The sequence below is a fragment of the Pan troglodytes genome, chromosome 13, assembly GCF_028858775.2.
Source record: "Pan troglodytes isolate AG18354 chromosome 13, NHGRI_mPanTro3-v2.0_pri, whole genome shotgun sequence".
NCBI lineage: Eukaryota > Metazoa > Chordata > Mammalia > Primates > Hominidae > Pan > Pan troglodytes.
In genome coordinates this window covers 6,076,629-6,095,558 of record NC_072411.2, presented here as the reverse complement: position 1 = coordinate 6,095,558, position 18,930 = coordinate 6,076,629, and positions in this window count along the sequence as shown.

The following is an 18,930-nucleotide window of genomic DNA, read 5'->3' as shown; positions in this document are numbered from 1 at the left end:
CGGAGTAGATATTTCCATGTTTATAGTGTTAGCTGTGTAGATATTTCCATGTTTATACAGATAGCGATCTAGATATTTCCATGTTTATACAGATCACGGTGTAGTTATTTCCATGTTTATACCGATTGCGGTGTAGATATTTCCATGTTTATACACATGACTGTGTATGTATTTCCATGTTTATACAGATGGCTTTGTAGATATTTCCATGTTTATAGAGATAGCGTTGCAGATATTTCCTTGTTTATACAGATAGCGGTGTAAATATTTCTATGTTTATACAGATCGTGGTGTAGATATTTCCATGTTTATACAGATACCGGTGTAGATATTTACATGTTTATACAGGACGCAGGGTAGATATTTCCATGTTTATAGAGATAGCATTGTAGATATTTACATGTTTATACAGATGGCTGTGTAGATATTTCCATGTGTATACAGATGGCATTGTAGATATTTCCATGTTTACACAGATGACTGTATAGGTATTTCCAGGTTTTTACAGATGGCAGTGCAGATATTTCCATGTTTATAGAGATAGCGGTGTAGATATTTCCATGTATGTACAGATGGCGGTGTTGATATTTCCATCTATACACAGATGGCCGTGTAGATATTTCCATGTTTATACAGATGGCGGCATAGATATTTCCATGGACATGCAGTTGGCGGTGTAGATATTTCCATGTTTATACAGATAGCGGTGTAGATATTTCCATGTTTACACAGATGGTGGTGTAGATATTTCCGTGTTTATACACATGGCGGAGTAGATACTTCCATCTTTATGGAGATGGCAGTGTAGATATTTTCATGTTTTAGAGATGGCGGTGTAGATATTTCCATATTTATAGAGTTAGCGGTGTACATATTTCCATCTTTCTACAGATGGCAGTGTAGATATTTCCATGTTTATACACATAGCGGTGTAGATATTTTCATTTTTACAGATTTAGCGGTAAAGATATTTCCATCTTTGCACAGATTGCGGTGTAGACATTGCAAACTTTACACAGATAGCGGTGTAGATATTTCCAAGTTTACACAGATACCTGTGTCGATATTTCCATGTTTACAGAGATATCATTGTTGATATTTCCATGTTTATACAGATAGCGGTGTAGTTATTTACATGTTGATACAGATAGCGGTGTAGAAATTTTCCGGGTTATACTGATAGTGGTGTAGATATTTCCACGTTTTACAGATAGCTGTGTAGATATTTCCCTGTTTACACAGATAGCATTGTAAATATATCCATGTTTACACAGATAGCTTTGTAGATATTTCCATGCTTACGCAGATTGCGGTGTAGATATTTCCAAGTTTACACAGATAGCTGTGTAGATATTTCCATGTTTACACAGATAGCGTTGTAGACATTTCATTGTTTATAGAGATAGCGGTGTGGGTATTTCCATGTTTTTAAAGATACCTGTGTAGGTATTTCTGTGTTTATAAAGATAGCGATGGAGATATTTCCATGTTTATACAGATAGCGGTGTGAAAATTTCCATGTTTATACAGATAGCGGTATAGATATTTCCATGTTTATAGAGACTGCGGTGTAGATATTTCCATCTTTGCACAGATTGCTGTGTAGATATTTCCATGTTTATACAGATTGCGGTGTAGTTATTTCCATGTTGATACTGATAGCGGTGTAGATATTTCCATGTTTATACACGTAGCGGTGTAGATATTCCCATGTTTCTACAGATGGCTTTGTAGATATTTCCATCTTTCTACAGATGTCAGTGTAGATATTTCCAAGATTATACAGATGTCTGTGTAGATATTTCCATGTTTATGCAGATGGCGGTGTAGATATTTCCATGTTTATAGAGATGACGGTGTAGTTATTTCTATGTTTATAGGTATAGCGGTGTAAATATTTCCATGTTTATAGAGATGGTGGTGTAAGTATTTTCATGTTTATAGAGATAGCGGTGTAGATATTTCCATGTTTATACAGATTGCGGTGTAGATATGTCCATGTTTATACAGAAAGCGGTGTATATATTTTCATGTTTTTACAGATAGCAGTGGAGATATTTCCATGTTTATAGAGACTGCGGTATAGGTATTTCCATGTTTATACAGATTGCGGTGTAGAAATTTCCATGTTTCCAGAGATAGCAGTGTAGATATTTCCATCTTTGCACAGATTGCTGTGTAGATATTTCCATTTTTACAGAGATAGCTGTGTAGATATTTCCAAGTTTACACAGATAGCTGTGTAGATATTTCCATGTTTACACAGATAGAGTTGTACATATTTCCATGTTTATACAGATAGCGGTGTAGATATTTCCATGTTTATACAGATAGTAGTGTAGATATTTCCATGTTTATACAGACAGCGGTGGAGATATTTCCATATTTATACAGATAACTGTGTAGATATTTCCATGGGAATACAGATAGCGGTGTAAATATTTCTATGTTTCTACAGATCATGGTGTAGATATTTCCATGTTTATAGAGATAGCGGTGTAGATATTTCCATGTTTATACTGATCACGGTGTAGATATTTCCATGTTTATACAGATCGCGGTGTAGATATTTCCATGTTTATACATATCATGGTGTAGATATTTCCATGTTTATACAGATCGCTGTGTTGATATTACCATGTTTAAAGGGATGGCGGTGCAAATATTTCCACGTTTATACAGATAGCGGTGTAGTTATTAGCATGTTTATACAGATAGCGGTGTAGGTATTTCCATGTATAAACAGATGTCTGTGTATATATTTCCATGTTTAAACAGATGGCTGTGTAGATATTTCCTTGTTTATACAAATTGCGGTGTAGTTATTTCCAGGTTTATACAGATGAGTTTGTAGGTATTTCCATGTTTATACAGATGGCGGTGTAGGTATTTCAATGTTTATAGAGATAGATGTGTAGATATTTTCATGTTTATACAGATAGCGGTGTAGATATTTCCATGTTTATACATATCGCGGTGTAGATATTTCCATGTTTATACCGACAGCAGTGGAGATATTTCCATGTTTATACACATATCGGTGTATATATTTCCATGTTTATAGAGACCGCGGTGTAGGTATTTCCATGTTTATACAGATAGCGGTGCAGATATTTCCATGTGTGCACAGATGGCGGTGTAGATATTTCCATGTTTATACAGAGGTCTGTGTAGATATTTCCATGTTTATACAGATGGCAGTGTAGATATGTCCATCTTCCTACACATGAGTGTGTAGCTATTTCCATGTTTATACAGATGGCGGTGTAGATATTTCCAAGTTTATATAGATGGCAGTGTAGATATTTTCTTGTTTATGTAGATGGCGTTTTAAATACCTCCAGGTGTAAAGAGATGGCGGTGTGTATATTTCCATGTTGATGGAGATACCGGTGTAGACATTTCCATTTTTTTGCAGATAGCGGTGTAGTTATTTCCATGTTTATAGAGATAGCGGTGTAGATATTTCCATGTTTCTACAGATGACTGTGTAGGTATTTCCATGTTTGTACAGATGGCAGTGTAGATATTTCCATGTTTATAGAGATAGTGTTGTAGATATTTTCATGTTTATACAGATTGCAGTGGAGATATGTCAATGTTTATACAGATAGCAATGGAGATATTTCCACGTTAATACACATAGCGGTGTAGATATTTCCATGTTGATACAGATGGCTGTGCCGATATTTCCATGTTTATACAGAGTTCTCTGTAGATATTTCCATGTTTATAGAGATGACAGTGTAGATATTTCCAGGTTTATACAGATGACTGTGTAGATATTTCCATGTCAATACAGATGGCGGTGTAGATATTTCCATGTTTATACAGATAGCGGTTTAGATATTTCCATGTTTATAGAGATAGCGGTTTAAATATTTCCATCTTTATACAGATAGTGATGTAGATATTTCCATGTTTATACAGATGGCGGTGTAGATACAGTCATGTTTCAGAATATGGCAGAGTAGATATTTTCATGTTTACATAGATGGCGGTGTAGATATTTCCATGTTTACAGAGATTGCGGTGTAGATATTTCCATGTTTATAGTGCAAGTGGTGTAGGTATTTCCATCTTTATAGAGATAGGGGTGTAGACATTTCCATATTTATACAGATAGCGGTGTAGGTATTTCCATGTTTATACAGATGGCGGTGTAGATATTTAAATGTTTCTAAAGATGGCGGTGTAGATAATTCCTTGTTTATACAGATAGCGGTGTAGATATTTCCATGTATATACAGATAGCGGTGTAGATATTTCCATGTTTACACAGATAGCGGTGGAGATATTTCCAAGTTTACACAGATACCTGTGTCGATATTTCCATGTTTACAGCGATATCATTGTAGATATTTCCATGTTTATACAGATAGCGTTTTTTTTATTTATATGTTGATACAGATATCAGTGTAGATATTTTCAGGGTTATACAAATAGTGGTGTTGATATTTCCACGTTTTACAGATACCTGTGTAGATATTTCCCAGATTACACAGATAGCGTTGTAAATATTTCCATGTTTACACAGATAGCGTTGTAGATATTTCCATGCTTACACAGATTGCGGTGAAGATATTTCCAAGTTTACACAGATAGCTGTGTAGATATTTCCATGTTTACACAGATAGCGTTGTAGATATTTCATTGTTTATAGAGATAGCGGTGGAGATATTTCCATGTTTATACCGATAGCGGTGTAAAAATTTCCATGTTTATACAGATAGCGGTGTAGTTATTTCCATGTTTATATAGATAGCGGTGTAGATATTTCTATGATTATAGAGACTGCTTTGTAGATATTTCCATCTTTGCACAGATTGCTGTGTAGTTATTTCCATGTTTATACAGATTGCGGTGTAGTTATTTCCATGTTGATACAGATAGCGGTGTAGATATTTCCATGTTTATACAGGTAGCGGTGTACAAATTCCCATGTTTATACAGATCGCTTTGTAGATATTTCCATCTTTCTACAGATGTCAATGTTGATATTTCCAAGTTTATACAGATGTCTGTGTATATATTTCCATGTTTATGCAGATGGCGGTGTAGATATTTCCATGTTTATACAGATAACTTTGTAAGTATTTCCATGTTTATACAGATGGCGGTGTAGGTATTTCGATGTTTATAGAGATAGCAGTGGAGATATTTCCATGTTTATACAGATAGCGGTGCAGATATTTCCATGTTTATACTGATCGCGGTGTAGATATTTCCATGTTTATTGAGATGCCGGTGTAGATATTTCCATGTTCATAGAGATAGCGGTGTTGATTTTTCCATGTTTATAGAGATAGCGGTGTGGATATTTCCATGTTTATACAGATAGGGGTGTAGATATTTCCATGTTTATAGAGATGGCGGGGTAGTTATTTCTATGTTTATAGAGTTAGCGGTGTAATTATTTCCATGTTTATAGAGATGGTGGTGTAAGTATTTTCATGTTTATAGAGATAGCGGTGTAGATATTTCCATGTTTATACAGATAGCGGTGTTGCTACTTCCATGTTTATACAGATAGCGGTGTAGATATTTCCATGTTTATACAGCTCGCGGTGTAGATATTTTCATCTTCATACTGATGGGAGTGGAGATATTTCCATGTTTATACAGATAGCGGTGTAGATATTTCCATGTCTATAGAGATAGCGGTGTAGGTTTTCCATATTTATACAGATTGCGGTGTAGATATTTCCGTATTTATACATACGGCGGTGTAGATAATTCCATGTTTATACAGATAGAAATGAAGATATTTCCATGTTTATACAGATAGTGGTGTAGATATTTCCAAGTTTATACAGATGGCATTGTAGATACATCCATGTTTCTGAAGATGGCGGTGAAGATATTTTCATGTTTATAGAGATGGCGGTGTAGGTATTTCCATGTATATAGAGATTGCAGTGTAGATATTTTCATGTTTATAGAGAAAGTGGTGTAGGTATTTCCATGTTTATAGAGATAGCGGTGTAGATATTTCCATATTTATACAGATGGTGGTGTAGTTATTTCCTTGTTTATACAGACAGCGGTGTAGATATTTCCATGTTTATACAGGTACTGGTGTAGATATTCCCATGTTTACAGAGATAGCGGTGTAGTTATTTCCATGTTTATAGAGATAGCGGTTTAGGTATTTCCATATTTATAGAGTTAGCCTTGTAGATATTTCCATGTTTATACAGATAATGGTGTAGACATATCTATTTTTATAGAGATAGCGGTGTAGATATTTCCATATTTATACAGATCTCGGTGTAGATATTTGCATGTTTATACAGTTAGCGGTGTAGATATTTCCATGTTTATACAGATAGAAGTGTAGATATTTCCATTTTTATACAGATCGTGGTGCAGACGTTTCCATGTTTATACAGATAGCGGTGTAGATATTTCCATGTTTATTCAAGTTGCGGTGTAGATATTTCCAAGTTTATACAGATCGCGGTTTAGACATTTCCATCTTTCCACAGATGGCAGTGTAGATATTTCTATGTTTATACAGACGGCGGCATAGATATTTTCATGTTTATACAGATAGCTGTGTAGTTATTTCCATGTTTACACAGATAGTGTTGTAGATATTTCCATGTTTATAGAGACAGCGGTGTAGATATTTCCATATTTATTCATATAGCGGTGTAGATATTTCCATGTTTATACAGATAGCGGTGTAGATATTTCCATGTTTACAGAGTTAGCGGTGTAGATATTTCCATCTTTGAACACATTGCGGTGTATATCTTTCCATCTTTACACAGATTGCGGTGTAGATAATTCCAAATTTACACAGATAGCTGTGTAGATATTTCCATGTTTACACAGATAGCGTTGTAGATATTTCCACGTTTATACACATAGCAGTGTAGATATTTCCAGGTTTGTAGAGATAGCGGTGTAGATATTTCCATATTTTTGCAGATGGCGGTGCAGATATTTCCATGTTTTTACAGATAGCGGTGTAGATATTTCCATGTTTATACAGATAGTGATGTTGTGATTTCCATGTTTATACAGACAGCGGTGAAGATATTTCCATCTTTATACAGATAGCAGTGTAGATATTTCCATGTTTACACAGATAGCGATGTAGATACTTCCATGTGTACACAGATAGTGTTGCAGATATTTCCATGTTTGTACAGATAGCCTTGTAGATATTTCCATGTTTATACACATGGTGATGTAGCTATATCCATGTTTATGCAGATGGCGGTGTAGATATTTCCTAGTTTATAGAGATGGCGGTGTAGATATTTCCATGTTTATAGACATAGCGGTGTAAGTATTTCCATGTTTATAGTGATAGCGGTGTAGTTATTTCCAGGTTTATACAGATAGTGGTGTAGATATTTCCATGTTTATATGGATAGGTGTTGGTATTTCCATGTTTATTGGGATAGCGGTGTAGATATTTCCATGATTACAGAGATAGCGGTGTAGATATTTCCATCTTTGCACAGATATCGGTGTAGATATTTCCAAGTTTACACAGACAGCCGTGTAGATATTTCCATGTTTACATTAATAGTTTTGTAGATATTTCAATGTTTATGGAGATAGCGGAGTAGTTATTTCCATGTTTATACAGACAGCGGTATAGAAAATTCCATGTTTATACACATAGCAGTGTTAGCATTTCCATGTTTATACAGACAGTGGTGGAGATATTTCCTTGTTTATACAGATCGTGGTGTAGATATTTCCATGTTTATACAGATAGCATTGTAGATATTTCCATATTTATACAGGTAGCGGTGTAGATATTTCCATGTTTATACAGATCGTGGTGTAGATATTTCCATCTTTCTACAGGTGGCAGTGTAGATATTTCCATGTTTATACATATGGCGCTGTACATATTTCCATGTTTATACAGATAGCGGTGTAGATATTTCCATGTTCATGAGAATGGCGTTATAGACATTTCCTTGTTTATAGAGATGGCGGTGTTGATATTTCTATGCTTACAGATAAAGCCGTGTAGATATTTCCATGTGTATAGAGATGGCGGTGTAGGTATTTCCATGTTTACAGAGATAGTGGTGAAGGTATTTCCATGTTCATACAGATAGCGGTGTAGATATTTCCATGTTTATACAGATAGCGGTGTTGGTATTTCCATGTTTATACAGATAGCGGTGTAGATATTTCCATGTTTATACAGATAGCGGTGTAGATATTTCCATGTTTACAGAGATAGCGGTGTAGATATTTCCATCTTTACAAAGATTGCGGTGTATGTATTTCCATCTTTACACAGATAGCAGTGTAGATATTTCCAAGTTTACACAGATAGCTGTGTAGATATTTCCATGTTTACACAGATAGCATTGTAGATATTTCCATGTTTATACAGATAGCGGTGTAGATATTTCCATGTTTATACAGATAGCGGTGTTGGTATTTCCATGTTTATACAGATAGCGGTGTAGATATTTCCATCTATATACAGCTACCGGTGTAGATATTTACATCTTTATACAGATGGCAGTGAAGATATTTCCATGTTTATACAGATAGTGGTGTAGATATGTCCATGTTTATACAGATGGCGGTGAGGATATTTCCATGTTATTGGATATACCGGTGTACATATTTGCATGTTTATAGAGATAGTTGTGTAGATATTTCCATGTTTTTAGAGATTTCGGTGTAGATATTTCCATGTTTATAGAGATAACATTGTAGATATTTCCACGTTTGTACAGATAGCGATGTAGATATTTCCACGTTTATACAGATAGCGGTGTAGATATTTCCACGTTTTACAGATAGCGGTGTAGATATTTACGTGTTTATGCAGATAGCGGTGTAGATATTTCCATGTTTACAGACATAGCGGTGAAGATATTTCCATCTTTGCACACATTGCGGTGTGGATATTTCCATCTTTACGCTGATAGTGCAGTAGACCTTTCCAAGTTAACACAGATAGCTGTGTTGATATTTCCATGTTTACACAGATAGCGTTGTAAATATTTACATGTTTATACAGATAGGGGAGTAGATTTTTCCATGTTTATACAGATAGCGGTGTTGGTATTTCCATGTTTATACAGATAGCGGTATAGATATTTCCATGTTTATACAGCTCGCGGTGTAAATATTTCCATCTTTATACTGATGGCATGTAGATATTTCCATGTTTATACACATAGTCGTGTGGATATTTCCATGTTTATACCGATGCCGGTGTAGATAGTTCCATGTTTCTGGAGACGGCGGTGTAGATATTTTCATGTTTATACTGATGGCGGTGTAGATACTTCCATGTTTATGGAGATTGCGTTGTAGATATTTCCATGTTTATAGAGATACCGTTGTAGGTATTTCCATGTTTATAGAGTTAGCAGACTAGATATTTCCATGTTTACACAGAAGGCTGTGTAGGTATTTCCATGTTAATACAGATAGCAGTGTAGATATTTCCATATTTATACAGATCGTGGTGTAGATATTTACATGTTTATACAGATAGCGGTGTAGATATTAACATGTTTATACAGACCGTGTTGTAGATATTTCAATGTTTATACAAATAGCCGTGCAGATATTTCCATGTTTGAACAGATGGCGGTGTTGATATTTCCATCTATACAGAGATGGCCGCGTAGATATTTCCATGGATATGCAGATGGCGGTGTAGATATTTCCATGTTTATACACATAGCGGTGTAGTTATTTCCAGGTTTATACAGATCGCGGTGTAGATATTTCCATCTTTCTACAGATGACTGTGTAGATATTTCCATGTTAATACTGAGGGCGGTGGACATATTTCCATGTTTATAGATATAGCGTTGTAGATATTTCCATGTTTATAGAGATAGCGGTGTAAATATTTCCATATTTATACAGGTAGCGGTGTAGTTATTTCCATCTTTATACAGAGAGCGCTGTACATATTTCCATGTTTATACATATCATAGTGTAGATATTTCCATGTTTATACAGATAACGTTGTAGATATTTCCATGTTTATCTAGATAGCGGTGTAGATATTTCCATGTTCATACAGACCGCTGTGTAGATATTCCATCTTTCTGTAGTTTTCAGTGTAGATATTTCCAAGTTTATACAGATGGCAGTGTAGACATTTCCATGTTTATATAGATGGCGGTGTAGGTATTTACTTGTTTATGTAGATGGCGGTGTAGATTTTCCCATGTTTATAGAGATGGCTGTGTATATATTTCCACGTTTATAGAGATAGGGGTGTAGATATATCCATGTTTTTGCAGATGCCCTTGTAGATATTTCCATGTTCCTAGAGATAGTGGTGTAGATATTTCCACATTTATAGAGATGGCAGTGTAGATATTTCCATCTTTACAGATAGCGGTGTAGATATTTCCATGTTTATTCAGATGAATTTGCAGATATTTCCATGTTTTTACAGACGGCAGTGTAGATATTTCAATGTTTATAGAGATGGCGCTGTAGATATTTCCATGTTTATAAAGATAACGGTGGAGATATTTCCATGTTTATACAGACAGCAGTGGAGATATTTCCATGTTTATACACATAGCGGTGTACATATTTCCATGTTTATAGAGACAGCGGTGTTGGTATTTCCATGTTTATAAAGATAGAGGTGCAGATATTTCCATGTTGAAACAGATGCCTATGCAGATATTTCCATATTTATACAGAGGCCTGTGTACATATTTCCATGTTTATACATATAACGTTGTAGATATTTCCATCTTTATACAAACGGTGGTGTAGATATTTCTATGTTCCTACACATGACTGTGTAGTTATTTCCATGTTTATACAGATGGCGGTTTAGATATTTCCATATTTATAGAGATGGCAGTGTAGATATTTGCAAGATTATACAGATAGAGGTGTAAATATTTCCATGTTTATACAGATCGTGGTGTAGATATTTCCATGTTTATACAGATACTGGTGTAGATATTTCCATGTTTAAACAGACTGCAGTGTAGATATTTCTACGTTTATACAGATAGCGGTGAAGATATTTCCATGTTTGTACAGATGGCGGTGTTGATAATTCCATCTGTACACAGATTGCCGTGTAGATATTTCCATCTTTATACAGATGGCATTGCAAATAAGTCCATGGATATGCAGACGGCGGTGTAGATATTTCCATTTTTATAGAGATAGCGGTGTAGACATTTCCATGTTTATAGACGTAGCGGTGTAGATATTTCCATGTTTATGTAGATGGCGTTGTAGATATTTCCATGTTTATACCGATAGCGGTGTTGGTATTTCCACGTTTATACAGATAGCGATGTAGATATTTCCATGTTTATACAGCTCGCGCTGCAGATATTTATATCTTTATACAGATGGCATTGTAGATATTTCCTTATTCACACAGATGGCGGTGTAGGTGTTTCCATGTTTATACAGATGGCGGAGTAGATAGTTCCATGTTTATGGAGATGGCAGTGTAGATATTTTCATGTTTATAGAGATGGTGTTGTAGATTTTCCATGTTTATGGAGATAGCAGTGTAGATATATACATGTCTATACAGATGTCTGTGTAGACATTTCCATGTGTATACAGATAGCATTGTAGATATTTCCATGTTTATACAGATGGCTGGGTAGATATTTCCATGTGTATACAGATGGCATTGTAGAAATTTCCATGTTTATACAGATGGTGGTGTAGATATTCCCATGTTTATACAGATGACTGTATAGGTATTTCCATGTTTTTGCAGATGGCAGTGTAGATATTTCCATGTTTTTAGAGATAGCGGTGTAGATATTTCCATGTTTGTACAGATGGCAGTGTTGATATTTCCATCTATACACAGATGGCCGTGTAGATATTTCCAAGTTTATACTGATGCCGCCATAAATATTTCCATGGATATGCAGATAACTTTGTAATTATTTCCATGTTTATACTGATGGCGGTGTATATATTTCCATGTTTATAGAGATATCGGTGTAGGTATTTCCATGTTTATGGAGATAGAGTTGTAGATATTTCCATGTTTACACAGATGGCTGTTTAGATATTTCCATGTGAATACAGAACGCATTGTAGATATTTCCATGTTTATAGAGATGGTGTTGTAGATATATCCATGTTTATACAGATGACAGTGTAGATAATAACATATTTTTAAAGATGGCAGTGTAGATATTTCAATGTTTACAGAGATCGCGTTGTAGATATTTCCATGTTCATACAGATGGCGCAGTAGGTATTTCCATGTTTAGACTGATGGCAGTGTAGATATTTCCATGTTTATACAGATAGTGGAGTAGATATTTCCTGGTTTACAGAGGTAGCGGAGTAGATATTTCCATCTTTGCACAGATTGCGGTGTAGATATAGCCAACTTTACACAGATAGTGGTGTAGATATTTCCATGTTTACACAGAAAGCGTTGTAGATATTTAATTGTTTATACAGATAGCGGTTTAGGTATTTCCATGTTGATACAGATACAGGTGTAGGTATTTCCATGTTTATACAGATAGCGGTGGAGATATTTTCATGTTTATACAGATAGCGGTGGAGATATTTCTATGTTTATACAGATAGCGGTGTAGATATTTCCTTTTTTACACAGATAGCGTTTTAGATATTTCCATGTTTATAGTGACAGTGGTGAAGATATTTCCATGTTCATTCAGATGTCTGTGTAGGTATTTCCATGTATATAGATATAGTGGTGCAGATATTTCCATGTTTATAGAGATGGTTGTGTAGATATTTCCATGTTTATGCAGATGACTGGGTAGGTATTTGCATGTTTATACAGATGGCAGCGTAGTTATTTCCATGTTTATAGAGATAACGGTGTAGATATTTGCATGTTTATGAAGATAGTGGTTTAGATATTTCCATGTTTATACAGATTGCGGTGAAGATATTTCCGTATTTATACAGATAGCGGTGTAGATATTTCCATGTTTATACAAATGACGGTGTAGATATTTCCATGTTTATACAGATGGCGGTGTAGATATTTCCACGTTTATATAGAGAGCGGTGTAGATATTTCCAAGTTTTTCAGATAGTGGTGTAGATATTTCCATCTTTATACAGATAGCGGTGCAGATATTTCCATGTTTACACAGATAGCCCTGTAGATATTTCGATGTTTACACAGATAGAGTTGCAGATATTTCCATGTTTAAAAAGATAGCGGTGCAGATATTTCCATGTTTATACACATAGCGGTGTCGGTATTTCCATGTTTATACATATAGCGGTGTAGATATTTCCATGTTTATAGAGATTACTGTCTAGATATTTCAATGTTCATACAGACTTCCGTGTAGATATTTGCATGTTTATACAGATGGTGGTGTAGATATTTCCATGTTTACAGATGACTGTGTAGGTATTTCCCTGTTTATACAGATGTCGGTGTAGACATTTTCATGTTTATATCGATAGCGATGTAGATATTTCCATGTTTATACAGATAGCGGTGTAGACATTTCCATGTTTACAGTGATAGCGGTGTAGATATTTCCATCTTTGCACAGATTGTGCTGTAGGTATTGCCAAATTTACACAGATAGTGGTGTAGATATTTCCAAGTTTACACAGATAGCTGTGTAGATATTTCCATGTTTACAGAGATAGCATTGTAGATATTTCCATGTTTATACAGATTGCGGTGTAGTTATTTCCATGTTGATACAGATAGCGGTGTAGATATTTCCATGTTTATACAGGTAGCCGTGTAGAAATTCCCATGTTTATACAGATCGCTTTGTAGATATTTCCATCATTCTACAGATGTCAGTGTAGATATTTCCAAGTTTATACAGATGGCAGTGTAGATATTTCCATGTTTACACAGATGTCTGTGTAGATATTTCCATGTTTGTGCAGATGGCGGTGTAGATATTTCCATGTTTATAGAGATGGCGGTGTAGTTATTTCTATGTTTAAAGAGATAGCGGTGTAAATATTTCCATGTTTATAGAGGTAGTGGTGTAACTATTTTCATGTTTATAGAGATAGCGGTGTAGGTATTTCCATGTTTATACAGATAGCGGTGTTGCTATTTCCATGTTTATAGAGATAGCGGTGTAGATATTTTCATGTTTATACAGCTCGCAGTATAGATATTTCCATCTTTATAGAGATTGCAGTGTAGATATTTCCATGTTTATACAGATAGCGGGGTAGATATTTCCATGTCTATAGAGATAGCGGTGTAGGTATTTCCATATTTATACAGATTGCGGTGTATATATTTCCATCTTTATACAGATGGCGGTGTAGGTATTTCCATGTTTATACAGATAGCAGTGAATATATTTCCATGTTTATACAGATAGTGGTGTAGATATTTCCATGTTTATACAGATGGCGATGTAGATACATCCATGTTTCTGAAGATGGCGGTGTAGATATTTCCATTTTTACAGAGATAGCGGTGTAGTTATTTCCAACTTTGCACAGATTGCCGTGTAGTTATTTCCAAGTTTATGCAGATATCTGTGTAGATATTTCCAAGTTTACACAGAAAGCTGTGTAGATATTTCCATGTTTACAAACATAGCATTGTAGATATTTCCATGTTTATAGAGACTGCGGTGTAGATATGTCCGTGTTTATACAGATAGCGGTGTAGATATTTTCATGTTTATACAGATAGCGGTGGAGATATTTCCATGTTTATAGAGACAGCGGTATAGATATTTCCATGTTTATACAGATAGCGGTGTAGATATTTCCATGTTTACAGAGATATCAGTGAAGATATTTCAATCTTTGCACAGATTGCTGTTTAGGTATTTCCATTTTTACACAGATAGATGTGTAGATATTTCCAAGTTTACAGAGATAGCTGTGTAGATATTTCCATGTTTACACAGATAGCGTTGTAGCTATCTCCATGTTTATACAGATAGCGGTGTAGATATTTCCATGTTTTTATAGACGGCTGTTTAGATATCTCCATGAGTGTACAGATGGCGGTGTAGATATTTCCATGTTTATACAGATGGCGCTGTAGATATTTCCATGTTTATACAGATGGCAGTTTAGATTTTTCCATGTTTATACAGATAGCAGTGTAGATATTTCCATGTTTACAGAGATAGCGGTGTAGATATTTCCATCTTTGCACAGATTGCGATGTAGGTATTGCCAAATTTACCCAGATAGCCGTGTAGATATTTCCAAGTTTACACAGATAGCTGTGTAGATATTTCCATGTTTTCAGAGATATCATTGTACATATTTCCATGTTTATACAGATGGCAGTGTAGATATTTCCATGTTTATACAGATAACTTTGTAAGTATTTCCATGTTTATACAGATGGCGGTGTAGATAATTCATTGTTTATAGAGATAGCAGTGAAGATATTTCCATGTTGACACAGATGGTGGTGTAGATATTTCCGTGTTTATACAAATGGCGGAGTAGATACTTCCATCTTTATGGAGATGGCAGTGTAGATATTTTCATGTTTATAGAGCTGGCGGTGTAGATATTTCCATATTTATAGAGATAGTGGTGTATATATTTACATCTTTCTACAGATAACAGTGTAGATAATTCCATGTTTATACAGATGGCGGTGTAGATATTTCCATATTTATACAGATGTCTGTGTAGATATTTCCATGTGTATACAGATGGTATTGTACGTATTTCCATGTTTATACAGATGGCGGTGTAGATATTTCCATGTTTATTCAGATGACTGTGTAGATATTTCCATGTTTTTACAGATGGCAGTGTAGATATTTCAGTGTTTATAGACATGGCGCTGTAGATATTTCCATCTTTATACAGATATCGGTGGAGATATTTCCATGTTTATACAGACAGCAGTGGACATATTTCCATGTTTATACACATAGCGGTGTACATATTTCCATGTTTATAGAGACAGCGGTGTAGGTATTTCCATGTTAATACAGATAGCGGTGCAGATATTTCCATGTTTATACAGATTCATAGGCAGATACTTCCATGTTTATACAGAGGGCTGTGTAGATATTTCTATGTTTATACAGATGGAACTGTAGATATTTAAATGTTCCTACACATGACTGTGTAGGTATTTCCATGTTTATACAGATGGCTTTGTAGATATTTCCATGTTTATAGAGATAGCGGTGCAGATATTTCCATGTTTATACAGATAGCGGTGTATATATTTCCATGTTTATACAGATCGTGGTGTAGATATTTCCATGTTTATACACATACCGGTTTAGATATTTCCATGTTTATACAGACCGCAGTGTAGGTATTTCCATGTTTATAGAGACAGCAGTGTAGATATTTCCATGTTTGAAGAGATGGCGGTGTTGATGTTTCCATCTACACACAGATTGCCGTGTAGGTATTTCCATGTGTATACAGATGGCATTGTAGATATTTCCATGTTTATACAGTTGGTGGTGTAGATATTTCCATGTTTACATAGGTGACTGTATAGGGATTTCCATGTTTATACAGATGGTGGTGTAGATATTTCCAAGTTTATAGAGATAGCAGTGTAGATATTTCCATATTTATACAGATAACGGTGATGAAATTTCCATGTTTATACAGATAGCGGTGTAAATATTTCCATGTTTATACATATAGCGGTGTAAATATTTCCATGTTTATACAGATCATGGTGTAGACATTTCCATGTTTGTAAAGATGGCGGTGTTGATATTTCCATCTATACACAGATGACCGTGTAGATGTTTCCATGTTTATACAGATGGCGGTGCAGATATTTCTATGGATATGTAGATGGCGGTGTAGATATTTCCATGTTTATACAGATGGCAGTGGGGATATTTCCATGTTTATACAGATAACTTTGTAATTATTTCCATGTTTATACAGATGGCGGTGTAGATATTTTGATGTTTATAGAGATAGCAGTTGAGATATTTCCACGTTAATACAGATAGCGGTGTAGTTATTTCCATGTATATATAGATAGCGGTGTAGAAATTTCCATGTAAATAGACATGGCTGTGTAGATTTTTCCATGTTCATTCAGATCGCGGTGTAGATATTTCCATGTTTATACAGATAACTTTGTAAGTATTTCCATGTTTATACAGATGGCGGTGTAGATATTTCGATGTTTATAAAGATAGCAGTGGAGATATTTCCATTTATATACAGATAGCGGTGTAGATATTTCCATGTTTATACTGATCGTGGTGTAGATATTTCCATGTTATAGAGATGGCTCTGTAGATATTTCCATGTTCATAGAGATAGCGGTGTTGATTTTTCCATGTTTATAGTGATAGTGGTGTGGATATTTCCATGTTTATACAGATAGGGGTGTAGATATTTCCATGTTTATAGAGATGGCGGTGTAGATATTTCCATGTTTATATAGAGCACGGTGTAGATATTTCCATGTTTATACGGATCGCGGTGTAGATATTTCCATGATTATACAGATCATGGTGTAGTTATTTTCATGTTTATACAGATCGCGGTGTTGATATTACCATGTTTATAGGGATAGCGGTGCAAATATTTCCACATTTATACAGATAGCGGTTCAGTTATTAGCCTGTTTATACAGATAGCGGTGAAGATATTTCCATGTATAAACAGATGTCTGTGTATATATTTCCATGTTTAAACATGTGGCGGTGTAGATATTTCCTTGTTAATACAAATAGCGGTGTAGTCATTTCCATGTTTATACAGATAGCGGTGTAGATATTTCCATGTATATACAGATGGCTGTGTAGATATTTCCATGTTTATACAGATGGCTGTGTAGATATTTCCATGTTTATACAGATGACTTTGTAGGTATTTCCATGTTTATACAGATGGAGGTGTAGATATTTCGATGTTTATAGAGATAGCTGTGTAGATATTTCCATGTTTATACAGATAGCGGTGTAGATATTTCCATGTTTACACAGATCGCGGTGTAGATATTTCCATGTTTATACAGACCGCAGTGTAGATATTTCCATGTTTATAGAGATAGCGGTGTAGATGTTTCCATGTTTGTACAGATGGCGATGTTGATGTTTCCATCTATACACAGATTGCCGTGTAGTTATTTCCATTTTTATTCAGATGGCATTGTAGCTATTTCCATGCTTATACAGATGGTGGTGTAGATATTTCCATGTTTATACAGATGACTGTATAGGTATTTCCATGTTTTTACAGAAGGCATTGTAGATATTTCCATGTTTATAGAGCTAGAAGTGTAGATATTTCCATATTTATACAGATAACGGTGTAGATATTTCCATGTTTATACACATAGCCGTGTAAATATTTCCATGTTTATACAGATCACTGTGTAGGTATTTCCATGTTTATAGAGATAGCAGTGTAGATATTTCCATGTTTACACAGATAGCGGTGTAGATATTTCCATGTTTATACAGACCGCGGTGTAAATATTTCTATTTTTATACAGATAGCGTTGCAGATATTTCCATGTTTGTACAGATGGCGGTGTTGATATTTCCATCTATACACAGATGACCGTGTAGATATTTCCATGTTTATACAGATGGCGGTGTAGATATTTCCATGTTTATAGAGATAGCGGTGTAGATATATCCATGTTCATAGAGATAGCAGTGAGGATATTTCCATGTTTATACAGATAGCAGTGTAGGTATTTCCAGTTTTGTAGAGATGGTGGTTTAGATATTTCATATTTATACAGATAGCGGTGTAGATATTTCCATGTATATACAGATTGCGGTGTAGATATTTCCATGTTTATTCAGATGACTGTGTAGATATTTCCATGTTTTTACAGATGGCAGTGTAGATATTTCAATGTTTATAGAGATGGTGCTGTAGATATTTCCATGTTTTTACAGATAACGGTGGAGATATTTCCATGTTTATACAGACAGCAGTGGAGATATTTCCATGTTTACACACATAGCGGTGTACATATTTCCATGTTTATAGAGACAGCGG